This window comes from Octopus sinensis, linkage group LG11 (assembly GCF_006345805.1).
Source record: "Octopus sinensis linkage group LG11, ASM634580v1, whole genome shotgun sequence".
Taxonomy (NCBI): Eukaryota; Metazoa; Mollusca; class Cephalopoda; order Octopoda; family Octopodidae; genus Octopus; species Octopus sinensis.
The window spans coordinates 19,064,518-19,080,505 of NC_043007.1; the positions used below are offsets into that span (position 1 = coordinate 19,064,518).

Genomic DNA, 15,988 nt, shown 5'->3' on the forward strand with positions numbered 1-15,988 from the left:
ACATAAATACATGCATACATACATGCATGCATACAAACATACACACATATATTCATACATACATATATTGTATATAACAGAGTTTATACATTTAGTCAAAGCCGAAGTTTCACAACTCCGCAATTTCGGGTTTATTGTTTTGAAATAACACGACGCCTATAAGCGTGTGTGTGTGTGTGTGTGTGTGTGTGTGTATGTGTGTGTGTGTGTGTGTGTGTGTGTGTGTGTGTGTGTGTGAAGCACATAGTTTGAGATTTTCGTTTCACGATCGTAAAGTCGTAAGTTTGATTCCCAAGCGGGGCGTTGTGTCCTTGAGCAAGACACTTTATTTCACGTTGGTCCAGTCCACTCAGCTGGCAAAAATGAGTTGTACCTGTAATTACAAAGGGGCCAGCCTTGTCAGATTCTGTGTCATGCTGAACCTCTCTGAGAACTACGTTTAGGGTACATATGTTTGTGGAATACCCAGCCACTTGCACGTTAATTACCCAAGCAGGCTGTTCGTTGATTAGAAGACTTGTCATCGTAATCGATTGAGTACCAGACAATGCATGTATGTATGCCTGCACGTATTTATCTATATGTATGCATGTATATATGTATGTATGGATGTATGCATTCATGTATGAATGCATGCATGTATGTATGCATGTATACATGTAAGTATGTGTGTGTGAGTACCAGACAATGTATATATGCCTGCATGTATTTATGTATGTATGTATGTATGTATGTATGTATGTATGCATGCATGTATATATGCTTTTATAGATGTATGTAAGTATGTATGTATATATGTATGTTGTGCGTATGTATGTATGTATGTATGTATAATGTATGTATGTATGTATGTATGTATGTATATGTATGTATGTATGTATGTATGTATGTATGTATGCATGCATGTATGTATGCATGTATGTATGTATGTATGTATGTATGTATGTATAATGTATGTATGTATTTATGTATAAATGTATGTATGTATGTATGTATGCATGTATGTATGTATGCATGTATATATGTATGTATGTATGTATGCATGCATGTATATATTTATGTATGCATTAATATATGTATATGTATGTATGCATGTATATATGTATATATGTATGTATGTATATATGTATGTATGTATATATGTATGTATGCATGCATGCATGTATGCTTTTATACTTGTATGTATGTATATATGTATGTTGAGCGTATTTATATCTATATGTATGGTATGTATGCATACATATATACTTTTATACTTGTATGTATATATGTATGTGTGTGCGTATGTATATCTATATGTATGTATGTACGTATGTATGTGTGTATGTATGTATGTATGACAAAACTAAACACAAAACGATTGGTAAACGCAAAAAAAAACAAAACCAGAAAAAAAAGCAACTGACCAATCAGCGTGTCTCTTGCAGCACACTTCGTTAGTCTTCGCAAAGCGTCTATTAAAAAAAAAAAATTAAAAATTACATACACCAAAAAAAAAAAGAAACTTGAAAAAAAACGACATCGACCTTCATTTCAAATTGGTTAGATTTCGTCATCATTGTCTCATTTTATTCAAAATGGCTGCCTCTTTATTTGTCGTTGCTTCTCTTATTGAAACGCTATAACAATGTCATCTGACATTTCTCTGTCAACAGCCGCCATTTTACAATAGAAAACTGAATGACTCGGTCATCACCTCCACTCCTTACGATGATAGCTGCTAGCACTCAATATAGTAATTCGAAAGTCTCCGAGGGGATATGCAAAAAAAAAAAAAGAAAAAAAATTCAGTGGGAGCCCTTGTTAGTGTATGTGTGTGTGTGTGTTTGTGTGTAAATATATATGTGTTTATGTATGAATGTGTTTGGTGTGTGTTAATGTATCCATTGATAGGTACACATACACATGCCATCTCTGGTATATCTAAATTTATCGACACACATACGCACACACACACTAGTAAATGTATACACACGCATATAAATAAAGCATGTATATATGCATGCATATACATATTTATATATGTATATATATATATATATATATGTAAATATACAGATATACATACATACATATATATATATTTATATATACATGTATGTAAATGTATATATGACCATACACATATATATATATGTATATATATACACATACACACACACACACATATATATAAAGAGAGAGAGAGAGAGAGAGAGAGAGTTAGGTAGATAGAAAGATAGGTTGATAGATAGATAAACAGACAGACAGACAGGCAGACAGACAGATAGATAGATAGATAGATAGATAGATAGATAGATAGATAGATAGATAGATAGATAGATAGATAGATGGATAGCTGGATAGACAGATAGATAGATAGATAGATAGATTGACATACACACCCACACATACAGACACATATTTGCATGCATATATGTCTACATAAGATTTACCGAAACACACACATGTCCGCACCAATAGACACACACCACACATACACAAACATCTGCAGATACTGATCGACATAAATACATACATACATGTATGTATACATACACACGCATACACCGGTCTCAAATTAAATTATATCTCTTTCACTCCCTCCCTTCCTCTTTCTCCCTATTCATCTCTCTCTGTCTGTCTCTGTCTCTTTGCTTATCTCTCTCTCTCTATCCATCTATCTATCTTAACGTTTCTGTATAACCTGTTCTACCCTACCCCCGTTTCGCTGTAATTTTCCCATTGTGATTTGAGATGAAAATAAAATATAAATAAATAAATAAATGAATAAAGAAAATGATAGAAGGGAAGACAAGAACGAAAGAAAAAAGAAAGGAAAAAAAGAAAGGAAAAAAAAGAAAGGAAAAAACCAACAAAATGAGCCGATGGCAATTTTGCAACATTTTACTTTTTCTTTACGTCTATCTTTTATTTTACGTTTATCCCTATCTCTGATGGAATTCCCCTTCGTTCTTTTTCATACATTGCCCCCCTTTTTTTTTCCAATGTCTTCATCGCCGTTGTCATCGCCGTTCTCGTCCCCGTTCTGTTTCTCCCCGTTGTCGATTGTTTTAACACACACTAGGGTTCCCGCAGGCTAAATTTCGAACAGTGTAAAAACCCGGGAATATATATCTCCATTATAATGGACTTTTCGCCAACGTTTCACACTGCTAACCATGCAGATCTGAGCAGCAAAAACCATACACACCATACAAGGAAGGGAGCGAGGGAGGGAGGGAATGGGGGTGGGGGAGGGTAGGGAAACTGGTGAATTCACACACACACAGAAATGCACAAATCGACATACTCATACACAGACAGACACAAACACATACACACGCACACAGACAAACATACACACACACATATATATATATATACATGTGCATACACAAAAACACACAAGCGTACACATACACGACAGACGTCTTTCTCTAAGCACACACACACATGCTCGTGCACACACACACACACTCACACACACACTCACACACACACACACACACTCACACACATACACACACTCACACATACACATACACGAAGCACATCACCTTTTCACCACAACCACCACCGCCATCGCAGCCATCACCTCTTCCGCCACTACCACCATCATCACCATCATCACTACCACCAAGAACACCACCACTACCACCACCACCACCACCACCTCTGCTCTTTTCCTTTACCCGCCTTTTCCATTATCTCTCTCCTCCTCTCTGTCTGTCTGTCTGTCTCTCTCTTTTTCTCTCTCTCTCTCCTTGTCTTTCCTCTTCTCTTTATTTTCTGTTATATCACGTGGCTATGTTGACCGAGTGAAGCTAGTGTTGTAGTAATGGTGGTGGTGGTGGTGGTAGTGGTGGTAGTGGTAGAGGTGATAGTTGTGGTAGTGGTAGTAGAGATGGTTATAGTATTGGTAGTGGTGGTGGTGGTGGTGTGTTAGTGGTGTTGATGTTATTTATAGTATGGACAGTAGTAGCGTTGTGGTTGACTTGTGGGATATGGTGAATTTGGTCGGTGAAGGTTTGCGTTCTGGTTGGTTGGTGAGGAGGGGCTTTTCTGGAAGGTCGCAGAGCAGGGTGGCGGTGGCAGTGGCGGCGTGCTTAGGGGGGGGGAGGGGGTCGAACAGTGAATGGAGATGGAGATGGACATACCCCCGCCCCCACCTCACCCCACTTGAAAATCTCAATAAATAAATAAATAAATAAATAAAAGATAAAAAAGAGGGTTGGGTGGAGGGGGTAGTGGGGCGTAGTGTAGAGTGAGAGGGTTTGAAGAGTGTTGCTGGTGATGGTGGTGGTAGCGGTGGTGGTGGTGGCGGTGGTGGTGGTGATGATGATGATGATGATAGTGATGGTGCTGAGTGGTAGTGTGAAGTATTGTGCTAATCACTATTTGTGTTGACAAAAGAGTGTGTATGTATGTATGTATGAATGTATGTGTGTATGCGTGTGTGTGTGTATAATGTTTGGATACTGATGTGTATGTTGATTTCTCTTTCTGCATGTGTCTATAAAAGCATAACTGCTTATATATATATATATACGCGCACAGATATATGTGCATATATATATATATATGTGTGTGTGTATTTATACATATATGTATCTATATGCATACACAAATATCACAAATCATATGCATGTTTGCGTGTGTGTGTGTGTATATATATATATATGTATATTATATATATATATATATATATATATATATATATATATGTATATATGTATGTGTATATATATATATGTATATATATATATATATGTATGTATGTATGTATGTATGTATGTATATATATATATGTGCACGAAATTATATACGTTTATGTATTTATATATGTATATATATATATGTGTGTGTATGTTTGTGTGTGTATGTTTGTGTGTGTGTGTGAATAAATGGGTCTCGGCCGCTCGTGCTTATACGCATGCGTGCTTGTACGCATGCGTGCGTGTATCCCTGACGTTCGTATCGATAAAAGCCGCCAGTAAGAGTCACCACAAGCGCGCAGCCATCTAAAAACAAACCACTTATTTCTAATCGCCATTTCATCAAATGCTCAACTCTAACCTTTCCAATCCATCCATTTTGAATCTTATTAAATTTATTGACTGCCGTCGAGTGATAGAGGTGAAGGCCATGGCGGCGGCGAGTGTAGGAGTGACGGTGATGGCGATGGCGGCGTCGGTGTTGGTGGTGGTGGTGGTGGATATGCTGCAAGGAGCAATGCCTTGTGGGTGTTTAGACCAGTCTCTTTACGCTTTACTTTTCAATACCCATAGGAGAGTGGAAAGAGGTATTAGGGCAACTTATGAAAGTAGTTATATGAGCAAAAGGAGGGATCCTCTACGTAGTTGTTCGACTTGCTAGAAGTAGCAGCTATATCTCCTTTAAATCATGCCCTGCCGCTTTAAGAAGGAAAGGTATTTCATTCCAGTTAATTCAACTTTTATCGATCCCCTGCGAATTGAATCCACATCAAAAGAAACCCATCATGCATCTGGTGTCCTCGCTGGTTGCTGCCGGAACAAATTTCCATTTTGCCCTGATATTTGTTATGTTAAAAACACAACACTTCCTTCAAAGATGTCATCTCTGGACAAATATCGTAGTAACTGGCCTACCAACAATGTATATACATTAAGAATGATTCCTAAATAGCTATTTTAATTGAAAACTCAATTACCTATACCGGATCTTACGGCACTGCTTGTTTATAATAATAATAATAATAGTAATAATAATAATAATAATAATAATAATAATAATAAAGGCCAACAGACCAGATATAGTTGTCAGAGATCATGAAGAAAAAAATGCTTTCTAATTGATGTATCAATACCGGCTGATGACAACGTGTCTCTAAAAGAAATGGAGAAACTCTCAAAATACAAAGACCTGGAAATAGAGGTAACTAGAATGTGGAATCTGAAAACAGAAACAATTCCTATCATAGTAGGTGCATTAGGCATGATAAAAAAATATTCAGACAAATACATAACAAAAACACCAGGACTTACAAACACATATAATATACAGAAAATTGCACTACTAGGCACTGCACACATCCTACGCAGAACACTTTCCATACAATAAACCATCAGAGCATCACAACAAATCACAGCACATACCCAAGGCACACAGAGCTGTGCTCGGTAGTGAAGTGAAAGCACGCTATAAAAATAAAACTACTGAATAATAATAATAATAATAATAATAATAATAATAATAATAATAATAATGAAATTATTGTATACCGTGCTCAGGTGCACCACAACTTGTCAAAAGTGCGTATAAAGCATATGCAGTAATGTACAAATGTCTGGAAAGTGAACAGTGTATGAGTCAGATACATGCTTGCGTGTGTATGGAGGGGAGAAAATCAGGTGTAGTGTTGGCGAATCTCAGGAAGCATGGAAGTTTTGAAGGATGCAGTGCTCCGACAACTAACAACTGAGGCCAGCAGTTTGTTCCATGCTTCAGCAACTCTTAGCGTGAAAAAATGTTTCCGAAAGTCATGGGAGCTGCGCTGTTATGGTTCTAGTTCTACCTATTCACCCGGAATAAATGAGAGATTTCTGGATTTGGGTGATTAGCTTTGGTTATGAACACCCACAGAGCATTTCGAATTCAAAATATATCGGAAGTGGAACAAAAGCTGCAAAGAACCACGTCTGACTTCTATCAATTTCCTCCAACTTTTGGTCGGGCTTTTAACCTGTCCATCCTGAATGGATGAAAGGCAATATTCACCTCAGAGAAGGGATACATTAAATAATGTATTCCAAGATGCACTATGCTTGAGCGCAGTCCAATGACTGGAACTGAAGACGAATAAAACAGAAAATAATATATACATTTAATCTATTTATATATATGCTCAATAATGTTGCTGTCATTTAAGTTTTGCCATGAAGCTGCGAAACCTTGACTATGTCGTCGCAACATCCAGAAATTAGAACGTTTTCACCACGGAAAGCTTCGTACAAAGTCGAGCATCAAATGGGAACACAGTGTGACCACCGACGAAGTCCTGGAAAGAGCCAAACGGTCAAAGCCTCGAATCGTTGATCATGAAACACCGTCTTTGATTGTCAGGTCATGTAGCAAGAATGGAAGAGTCACGATTCCTACTCCAAGTCTTATTCAGCGAACTGACTTTAGGAAAAAAAGACCACGGCGTTGCAATCTTCGAAGATACAACGACCAACTCAAAACAATACGGAAAACCACTGCAATTGAGCCTAAATTGTTTGAAACACAAGCCCGAGACCCTACAAAGTGGTGGGGTTCCATCATCACCGGAACCAAAAACTTTGAAGCCAGCAAAAGCGAAAATGAAGAAATCAAACGAAGGCAGAGAAAGGCTTGGCAAAATCAATCTCGTCTTCCACCAACATTGCCATTCAGCCAATGCTATGGGCGCTTCTTTGCAAGAATTGGTCTACAGAGTCAACAACAGCATCACCACCAAGGAAGCGATCGGTAAAGAAATAATTAAATTCTTGGACACGAGATAAAGCCGCCGCTACCGACGACGACGATACATACATGCACAAAACATACATATATATATATTTGCATCAATAAAAAATTCTCTAAAACACCTCTCCATAACAACCAGCCCTAACCCTAATTACCAATCCACTAAAAACCAACCACCCATAGAATTTTTTTTAATTCAACAGAGACTATATAAAGCCAAGATTAACCTCAATGCATCGCAGTCTGATGGTGGGTAAACTGGCCGAAACTTCGAAGTCACAATCAATAATCTATCTGTCTGTGTGTCTGTCTGTCTATTTATCTATGTATCTGTCTGTTCATATCTGTCTATTTATGCACACACACACATTCATATATAAGTAAATATCGGCGAATAATACATATATACATACATACACGTACTTGAATACACATACGTACATATATATATATATATATATATATATATATATATATATATAATATATATATATTATATATATACATATATATACATACATATACAAATATATACATACATATATATCCATATGAATATATATATACATACTCACATATGTATGTATACATCTATATACATACACACATAGTCACACTTACATGCGTATATACATATGCATACATAGGTACGCTTATACACCACGCGCGCATGCCAAATGCAGACATACAGTTATATAAATATGTATATATATATATATATATTTATATATATACATATTTATATAGATATAGAGTGTATATACACATGGATCGTAGTTGGAAGGGTAATGAGTTTACAAATATACATATTTTATTAGTAATACATAAACACATATTTGAATACATATGTATGCGTGTATACATATGCAAAATTACACACACACACACACACACATATATGGATACGTACATATATATATGTATATATATATATATTATATATATATATATATATATATATATATATATATATATATATTACATATATATATGTATGCATATATATATATATATATATATATATATATATATATATATATGTATGTATATAGATATATATGTATGCATATATGTATGCATGTATGTATACAAATGTGTATATATACGAATTTATTCACGTATATACACATACTTAGGCTTGATAAATGTCTACATGTGTTTATAGCTGCTTGTGTGCATATGTGTATTTGCATGCGAACTGTATGTACGTATGTATGCATGTATGTATGTATGTATGTATGTATGTATGTATGTATCTATGTATGTGCCTGTTTGTGTGTGTGTTGTTCTTCTTCTGCGTCCGTCTGTCTGTTTCCGCAATTTTAAATGCTTTTTACATAAAGTCTACGCCAGCAATCAGTTTAAAAAGCTAAACAAGGCCCTCAAGTTTCTGTTTTTAATTTCCTTTAAAACTCCTCAGTCGATTCTCAGTCAGTTCAAGTAATATATATATATATATATATATATATATATATATATATTATATATATATATATATATACATACATACACGTACTTGAATACACATACGTACATATATATATATATACAAAACTGTATGTTTGTGTGTGTGCTTGTCTATATATCTATCTATCTATCTATCTATCTATATATATATATATATATATATATATATATATATATATATATATATATATATATATACAATTACAACGTGTACTGTGCTATCAACAACATCAACAACAGCTAATACATACGTAGATATGATTGAAAAATTTACAAATATTAAAATAAAAGTGAAAGTAAAAATAGATGTTTTAAGCTATTTTTTACTTCTGCATAAATTGTTCTTGTTTATACGTTCGCAAAGTTGTTTGCTTCAACATTATAAGCTTAAGTTTATTCCGCACACACACACACACACATATCTGTGTGCGTGTGTGTGTAGGTGTGTATATATACATGCTGACATATACATACACTTGCACATAAGTATTATGTATGCTTATATTAGCTGAAAGCCATGAGTGGCGACTGAGGTGCCCTGGTTCCATCTTTCGAGTTTATCAACCAATGATTGCATTCAGCTAAGGTATATACAGCCATACATACATACACACACACACATACATACATACATGTACGTATATATGTATGTGTGTATGTGAGCATGTTTACAAGTGTTTACATATGTTTATCTACTGCATGTGTAGACTTTCATCCTTTCGGGATCGATAAATTAAGTACCAGTTGCGTACTGGGGTCGATCTAATGGAGTTGCTCCCTCCGCCAAAATTTCGGGCCTTGTGCCTAGAGTAGAAGAGAGTATATACTGCATGTATGTGTGCATGTGTGTATATGCGTGTGTGGACGTGCGTGTGTGTGTATGTGTGTCTGTGTGTGTGTGTCTGTACACATTTATTGCACGCTGGTATTGAGTTCTATATTCCAACTCGTGAGTTTCAGTCTTACGTGTTTTCTGTCTGTGTCTGTCTCTGTCTGTATCTGTCTGTCTGTCTGTCTGTCTGTCTGTCTCTCTCTCTCTCTCACTTTCTCGTTCTCCATGGGCACACACACACACACACACACACACACAATATTTAATTTTCTTTTATACGAGAGGGTGTCGAAAAGTTCCTGGCTTTAAGGGTGTCGTGGAAGGCCTGGTTGGAAGCCCAACCTTCCGAGTTCTTTTACAGGGCTTAGAAAAACTGAAGGACTTCTGCAATAAGTGTGTGAACCTGAGAGGGGAATACGTTGAATAAAATCATAACTAACTGATCCTTAGTTAGTTAGTTAGTTAGTTAGTTAGTTAGTTAGTTAGTTAGTTAATTTGGCTCAAAAGCAAATAGCAAGGCCATGTAGGGGGACATGGAGTTAAGTACAGGGTGGTGTCCATGTAAAGAGTTCAGGCCACTTGAGGTCAAGGGAGGCTTTGAACAAAGCGGTCGTCGGCATCTTCACCATCTCGTCTGGCAGCTTGTTCTACGGATCCGCAACCCGGACGGAGAAAGCCCCTCTCCTTCGATTGAGATGAAATCGTCGCAGGTAGAGCTTTTCGGAATGACCCTGCAGCCGACGCTCTGGAGCAGGAGTGAAGAACAGCTCTTTCGAGAGGTTACACTTTCCACTTATGATGTTGTGGGCGAGAATGAGATCACCACGGCGGCGGCGTTTTTCAAGAGAATAAAGGTCGAGCGTCCTCAGCCTTTCTTCGTAGGACAAATTTTTGAGACCATGAACCATGCGTGTAGCCAGCTTCTGGACTCTTTCGAGATGCTGTATTTCCTTTCACCTGTATTTTTCACCTGTATTTTTCCTGTATTTCCTTTCACCTAAAGCCAAGAACTTCGTAGCACTTCTTCGTACTTATGTCTAATTCCGTGTATCTATGCAAGTGTATTGAAAAGTAGATAGACAAGAAGTGAAGGTACAGTTCTATATTTAAGAGATGAGGAATTATGTACTTTATTTACATTATTTACATTTGACGGATATTTGTCCTCATCTTGTTTGTTGTTAACACAACATTTCGGCTGATATACCCTCCAGCCTTCTTCAGGTGTCTTGGGGAAATTTCAAACCTGGGTTCTCATTCTTTAGGAATTTTTCGATCTTCTTCTTCTTTTCTTCTTCTTCTTCTTCTTCTTCTTCTTCTTCTTCTATTATATTATTCTTATTATTATTATATTATTATTATTATTATATTATTATTATTATTATTATTATTATTATCATTATTATTCAGGTCACTGCCTGGAATCGAACTCAGAATCTATTATTTTAACTTCATCCCACAGGGGAAGGTGATCTCCATTTTTCCATACATGATCTGCTATACCCAATTTATCAATATCTCCTCGTGTCACAGCTTTGCGATGTTCCTCTGCCTTTATTTTGAGGGGGCGGCATGTTTCGCCTTTGTATAACCTACCACCGCTGCATGGGATGGAGTATACGCTGTCTTTGGTCATATTCTCTTCTATTGGTGGTTTCACTCGAAGGAGATATTTGCGAGATGTTGTATAACTCTTGAACACTGTCCTCATGTTATATGAGGCACATATCTTTTGTATCTTTTCGGAGAAGCCTTCCACATAGGGTAGACAGACTATGGACAGTTTATTGGCTTCACCTTCTCTTTTCTTAATAATTTGAGTGGATAGTTTGTTTTTGGGGAAGTTGTTGCTTAATAGATTGTTACTTAGCTTGATCGTTTCTTCGTGGTGGGTATCACGATCGCTACTCATATTCTTTGCTCGATCTTTGAGGCACTGAGCAATCCCTCTCTTGACACTGTATGGATGGTGGGAGTTGAAGTTGAGGTATCGTCCAGTGAAGGTCGGCTTGCGGTATACGGATGTCCTGAATCCATACTTGGTGCGTATTATTAATACGTCCAGGGATGAAGTTAAAATAAGAGATAAAATAATGGAAAATACGAAAACTAAAAGAAGCAGCACATATGCTAGGACGCAACAACCCCCTAAGCAGACCGAGTGCAGATATGAGTAGCATTTGGGAACCGATATTAAGGAAGGATAGGAAAATATTAGATTTATAAGCCCTAAAATTCACTCTATAATTGCCCACGGGCATATGGCAGTAGTAGTAGTAGCAGCAGCAGTAGTTGTAGTCGCAATAGTAGTAGCAGCAGCAGTTGTAGTAGTAGCAGCAGCAATAGTAGAAGTTGCAGTAGTAGTAGTAGCAGCAGCAGTAGTAGCAGTGGCAGTAGTAGTAGTAGCAGTAGCAGCAGCAGCAGCAGCAGCAGCAGCAGCAGCAGTAGTAGTAGTAGTAGTAGTAGTAGTTGCAGCAGCAGCAGCAGTAGTAGTAGTAGTAGTAGTAGTAGTTGCAGCAGCAGCAGCAGTAGTAGTAGTAGCAGTAGCAGCAGCAGCAGCAGCAGCAGTAGTAGTAGTAGTAGTAGTAGTAGTTGCAGCAGCAGCAGCAGTAGTAGTAGTAGTAGCAGCAATAGTAGTAGTAGTAGTAGTAGTAGTAGTAGTAGTAGTAGTAGTTGCAGGATCAGTAGTAGTAGCCGCAGGAGCAGCAGCTGTATATCGGTGTGCTCATTACTCAGAGTGTGCGCTGCTCAGCGCAGCGCTTGAGTTTGCTCTGCTACTCGAAGCTTTCCCATCCTACACGGCTTCTGTAACAGACCCAAGTGTGCCGCCGCCCCGCCCCGCCCCCACACTTCACCCCACCCCTTTGCTACGCTTTTGTACACGAAGGGCTTCCACAACGCTTTCATCTTACGGATTCCACTTACAAGATATTGATCGACTAAAAAGTTCGATAAGAAAAACAAAATAGTTGCTCAATGTGCGTGGCTGTGGGATCGAACCAAGAAACCACGTCATTGCGATGCAAACTTCTTAACCACACAGCCATACCTGCGACTATTTACACATAATTTACAAGCAAACGTTTTCCTCTTCTTCATCTCGTCCTTCCACCACGCCGCACTCTAATTCGCCGGCCTTCTTCATCTTCTCTCTTCTCTTCTTTTTCTCTAATTTGTCATCGAAGCTTCTAGATTTATGATTAGCTGTTTGTTGTGTCACTGGGAATGTTTTCGTCTTGGCTCTCCATAATGCACAGCAAATGAAGCTGATGCACTTTGATTCGCTTCTCTGCACTCCTGCACGGTCGAACGCATTCCGATTTTCACACCCCAACGTGTCGTTACGCGAACACAAAAGAAAAACCGAGAGCGATTTGACCAGGTAAACCTGTTTACTAACAAAGGGAAGCGGTTGTGAAAGCCAAGAATGAATAATAATAATAATAATAATAATAAGATGTGGCTTTTCCCAGCTAAAGAGCGTGGCCAGTTCGAATTCTGTTACAGGTAGTGTGGCGTATTTTGAAGGGGTTCGTTGTGAGTGTTTATTGAGCGAAAACACCTAAAGCTCCACGAGGCTCCGGCAGGGGATGGTGGTGATCCCTGCTGTACTCTTTCACCACAACTTTCTCTCACTCTTACTTCCTGTTTCTGTTGTACCTGTATTTCAAAGGGCCGGCCTTGTCACTCTCTGTGTCACGCTGAATATCCCCGAGAACTACGTTAAGGGTACACGTGTCTGTGGAGCGCTCAGCCACTTACACGTTAATTTCACGAGCAAGCTGTTCCGTTGATTCGGATCAACCGGAACCCTCATCGTCGTAACCGACGAAGTGCTTCCATTCCATTCATGTGATGTAGCTTGGTGTGGTGGGGATGAAAGATGATATGACAATGTTCTCAAAAGAATTCCATCCGTGACTATTCCGTGTATATGTCCTGCTTTAGAGCTATTGAGCAAGATTCGTGGGTTCGTATTCCTGGACCGATTGGTACGTTGTGTTCTTGACCCCACCAAAAAAACAAAGAAATAAAACAAAAACTTCATTTCCTTTTGCTCCGGTCCACTCAGCAATAAGCGAACTTCAGTAATGTGAAAAGTTAACCGTGTGACGGACCAGCCACCAGTTCAGTCGTAGGCTGGGACATGTAATCACAGTCACACACACTCCATGCAAACTGTGTTAAGTTCGGGACTGATAAGTTCTTGCGCCCATGGCAGAACTAACACGGTATTACATACACCCATGAATGTTAAGCATCCAGAATATTCTTTTCTACTCTAGGCCCAAGGCCTGAAATTTCGGGGGCAGGGGTCCAGTCGATTAGACCAATCTCAGTACGCAACTGGTACTTAATTTATCGACTCCGAAAGGATGAAAAGCAAAGTCGACCTCAGCGGAATTTGATCTTAAAGCATAAAGACAAATCGAAAAACCTCTAAGCATTTCGTCCGGCGTGTTAACCTTTCTTCCAACTCGCTGCATTGTTTCATTCTTAATAATATTTTCTACTCTAGGCAAAAGACCCGAAATTTATGGGGAGAGGGCCAGTCGATTAGATCGACCCCAGTTCGCAACTGGTACTTAATTTATCAACCCCGAAAGGGTGAAAGGTCTTTTCCGTAGGCTTTTCTATCCACGGACAAACCTAATCTGTTTTCCCTTTTTACATTGACATTTCTGTGATAAACGATCCCTATTGATCGGTCCCACTTTTTTTTTCACGATCCCTTTTGATCAGAATTCGCCCTATCCAGCCTTTTTTCCTTCTTCCCAAATAGAAAAGCTCTTCTTTTGTATTTTGTCCCTTCTGTGTTCAGCCCTGCGTGGCCAATAAAGAAATATATCTATCTATCTATCTATCTATCTATCTATATCTATCTATCTATCTATCTATCTATCTATCTATCTATCTATCTATCTATCTATCTGTCTGTCTCTCTGTCTGTCTCTCTGTCTCTCTGTCTCTGTCTCTCTGTCTCTCTGTCTCTCTGTCTCTCTGTCTCTGTCTCTCTCTCTCTCTCTCTCTCTCTCTCTCTATATATATATATATATATATATATATACTAATATTGAGGGGTCAGCAAAAGAAATGCATCACCACATACCGAAGTTCAGAAATTAATTAGTTTTACCCTTAATTGCTATATATGTATATATACACACATACAAGTCAATTTGAAGACTCCACTAGAATGGACAAAAGCGCTAATATATGATGTATAAAAACATGAAACATGCAAATAAATATCTGTAAAAATATAAAACCATCCGAATTTCTGAGTACCTCATTTCTTCTAATATAAAATACCTGTACATCATCTCCAAATATTCTAATATACACATACATATATGATAGCCTCTCCCGTCGGTTTCGACATATAAGGCTCCGACAACGTACTCTTGTCAGTCATAATGCTTATGTTGAATGTGATATTTAAGTCTCACCAACAATTTGCAAGACGTTGCAAGTATGGGGATTACAGGTCAGTGCAGGTGATATATTTGCAGTCGCTTTGATCCCTTGCCTCACACCCCAAAGCCTGTTAATGCTAGCTGCAACAAAGTTTTTAATACCATTTTGACACAACGATCTCCATTTTGTTCGATCTAAGATTGTTCACTCAAAGGTGTTGTGAGCTATCTTCATTTCTAAGAGGTTACTCTTCAGCTTGTCCTTATATCTTGAGCCATGGTCGACCAACATTTCTGTATCCACTCTCAAGCTGGCTGTACATGAGGTCTTTGGATATTTTTCCATCACTCATTCTGACGACATGACCAGACAAGCGCAATTATGATTGCATAAGGAAGCTTTCGATTCCACCAATCTTACACTTGCTAAACAGGTCGGCATTAGAAACTTTGTCTTTTAGGTGAATAACCACAGATTGTCCTTAGACAGTCTTTGTGGAAGATGTATAGTTGATTAATGTGTCAAATATAGGTTATCTACGATTCTGAGCCATACAAGAGAGTAGTAAGAATGGCTGCTTTAAAGACCTGTACTGTGGTGTCAAGTTAGAGGCCCCTTTCATCCCATAGGCGATGACAGAGTTTGCCAAATGTGTTGGTTGCCTTTGTAAGACGGTTGACGACTCCATCATCAAAAGAAGCGCTCAAATTCATTATGTATATATTTATATATATATATATATATATATATATACTATATATATAGACACAGATGAAAACGCCTAGTCCAATGAACCGT

The 15,988-nt window shown here is 37.9% G+C and overlaps 1 long non-coding RNA gene across 1 annotated transcript in view; it reads left to right on the forward strand.

The window, feature by feature from the left end:
- The window catches only part of LOC118765335, an 18,393-nt gene that overhangs the window by 1,037 nt on the left and 1,368 nt on the right, over positions 1–15,988 (forward strand). The window lies entirely within an intron of this gene.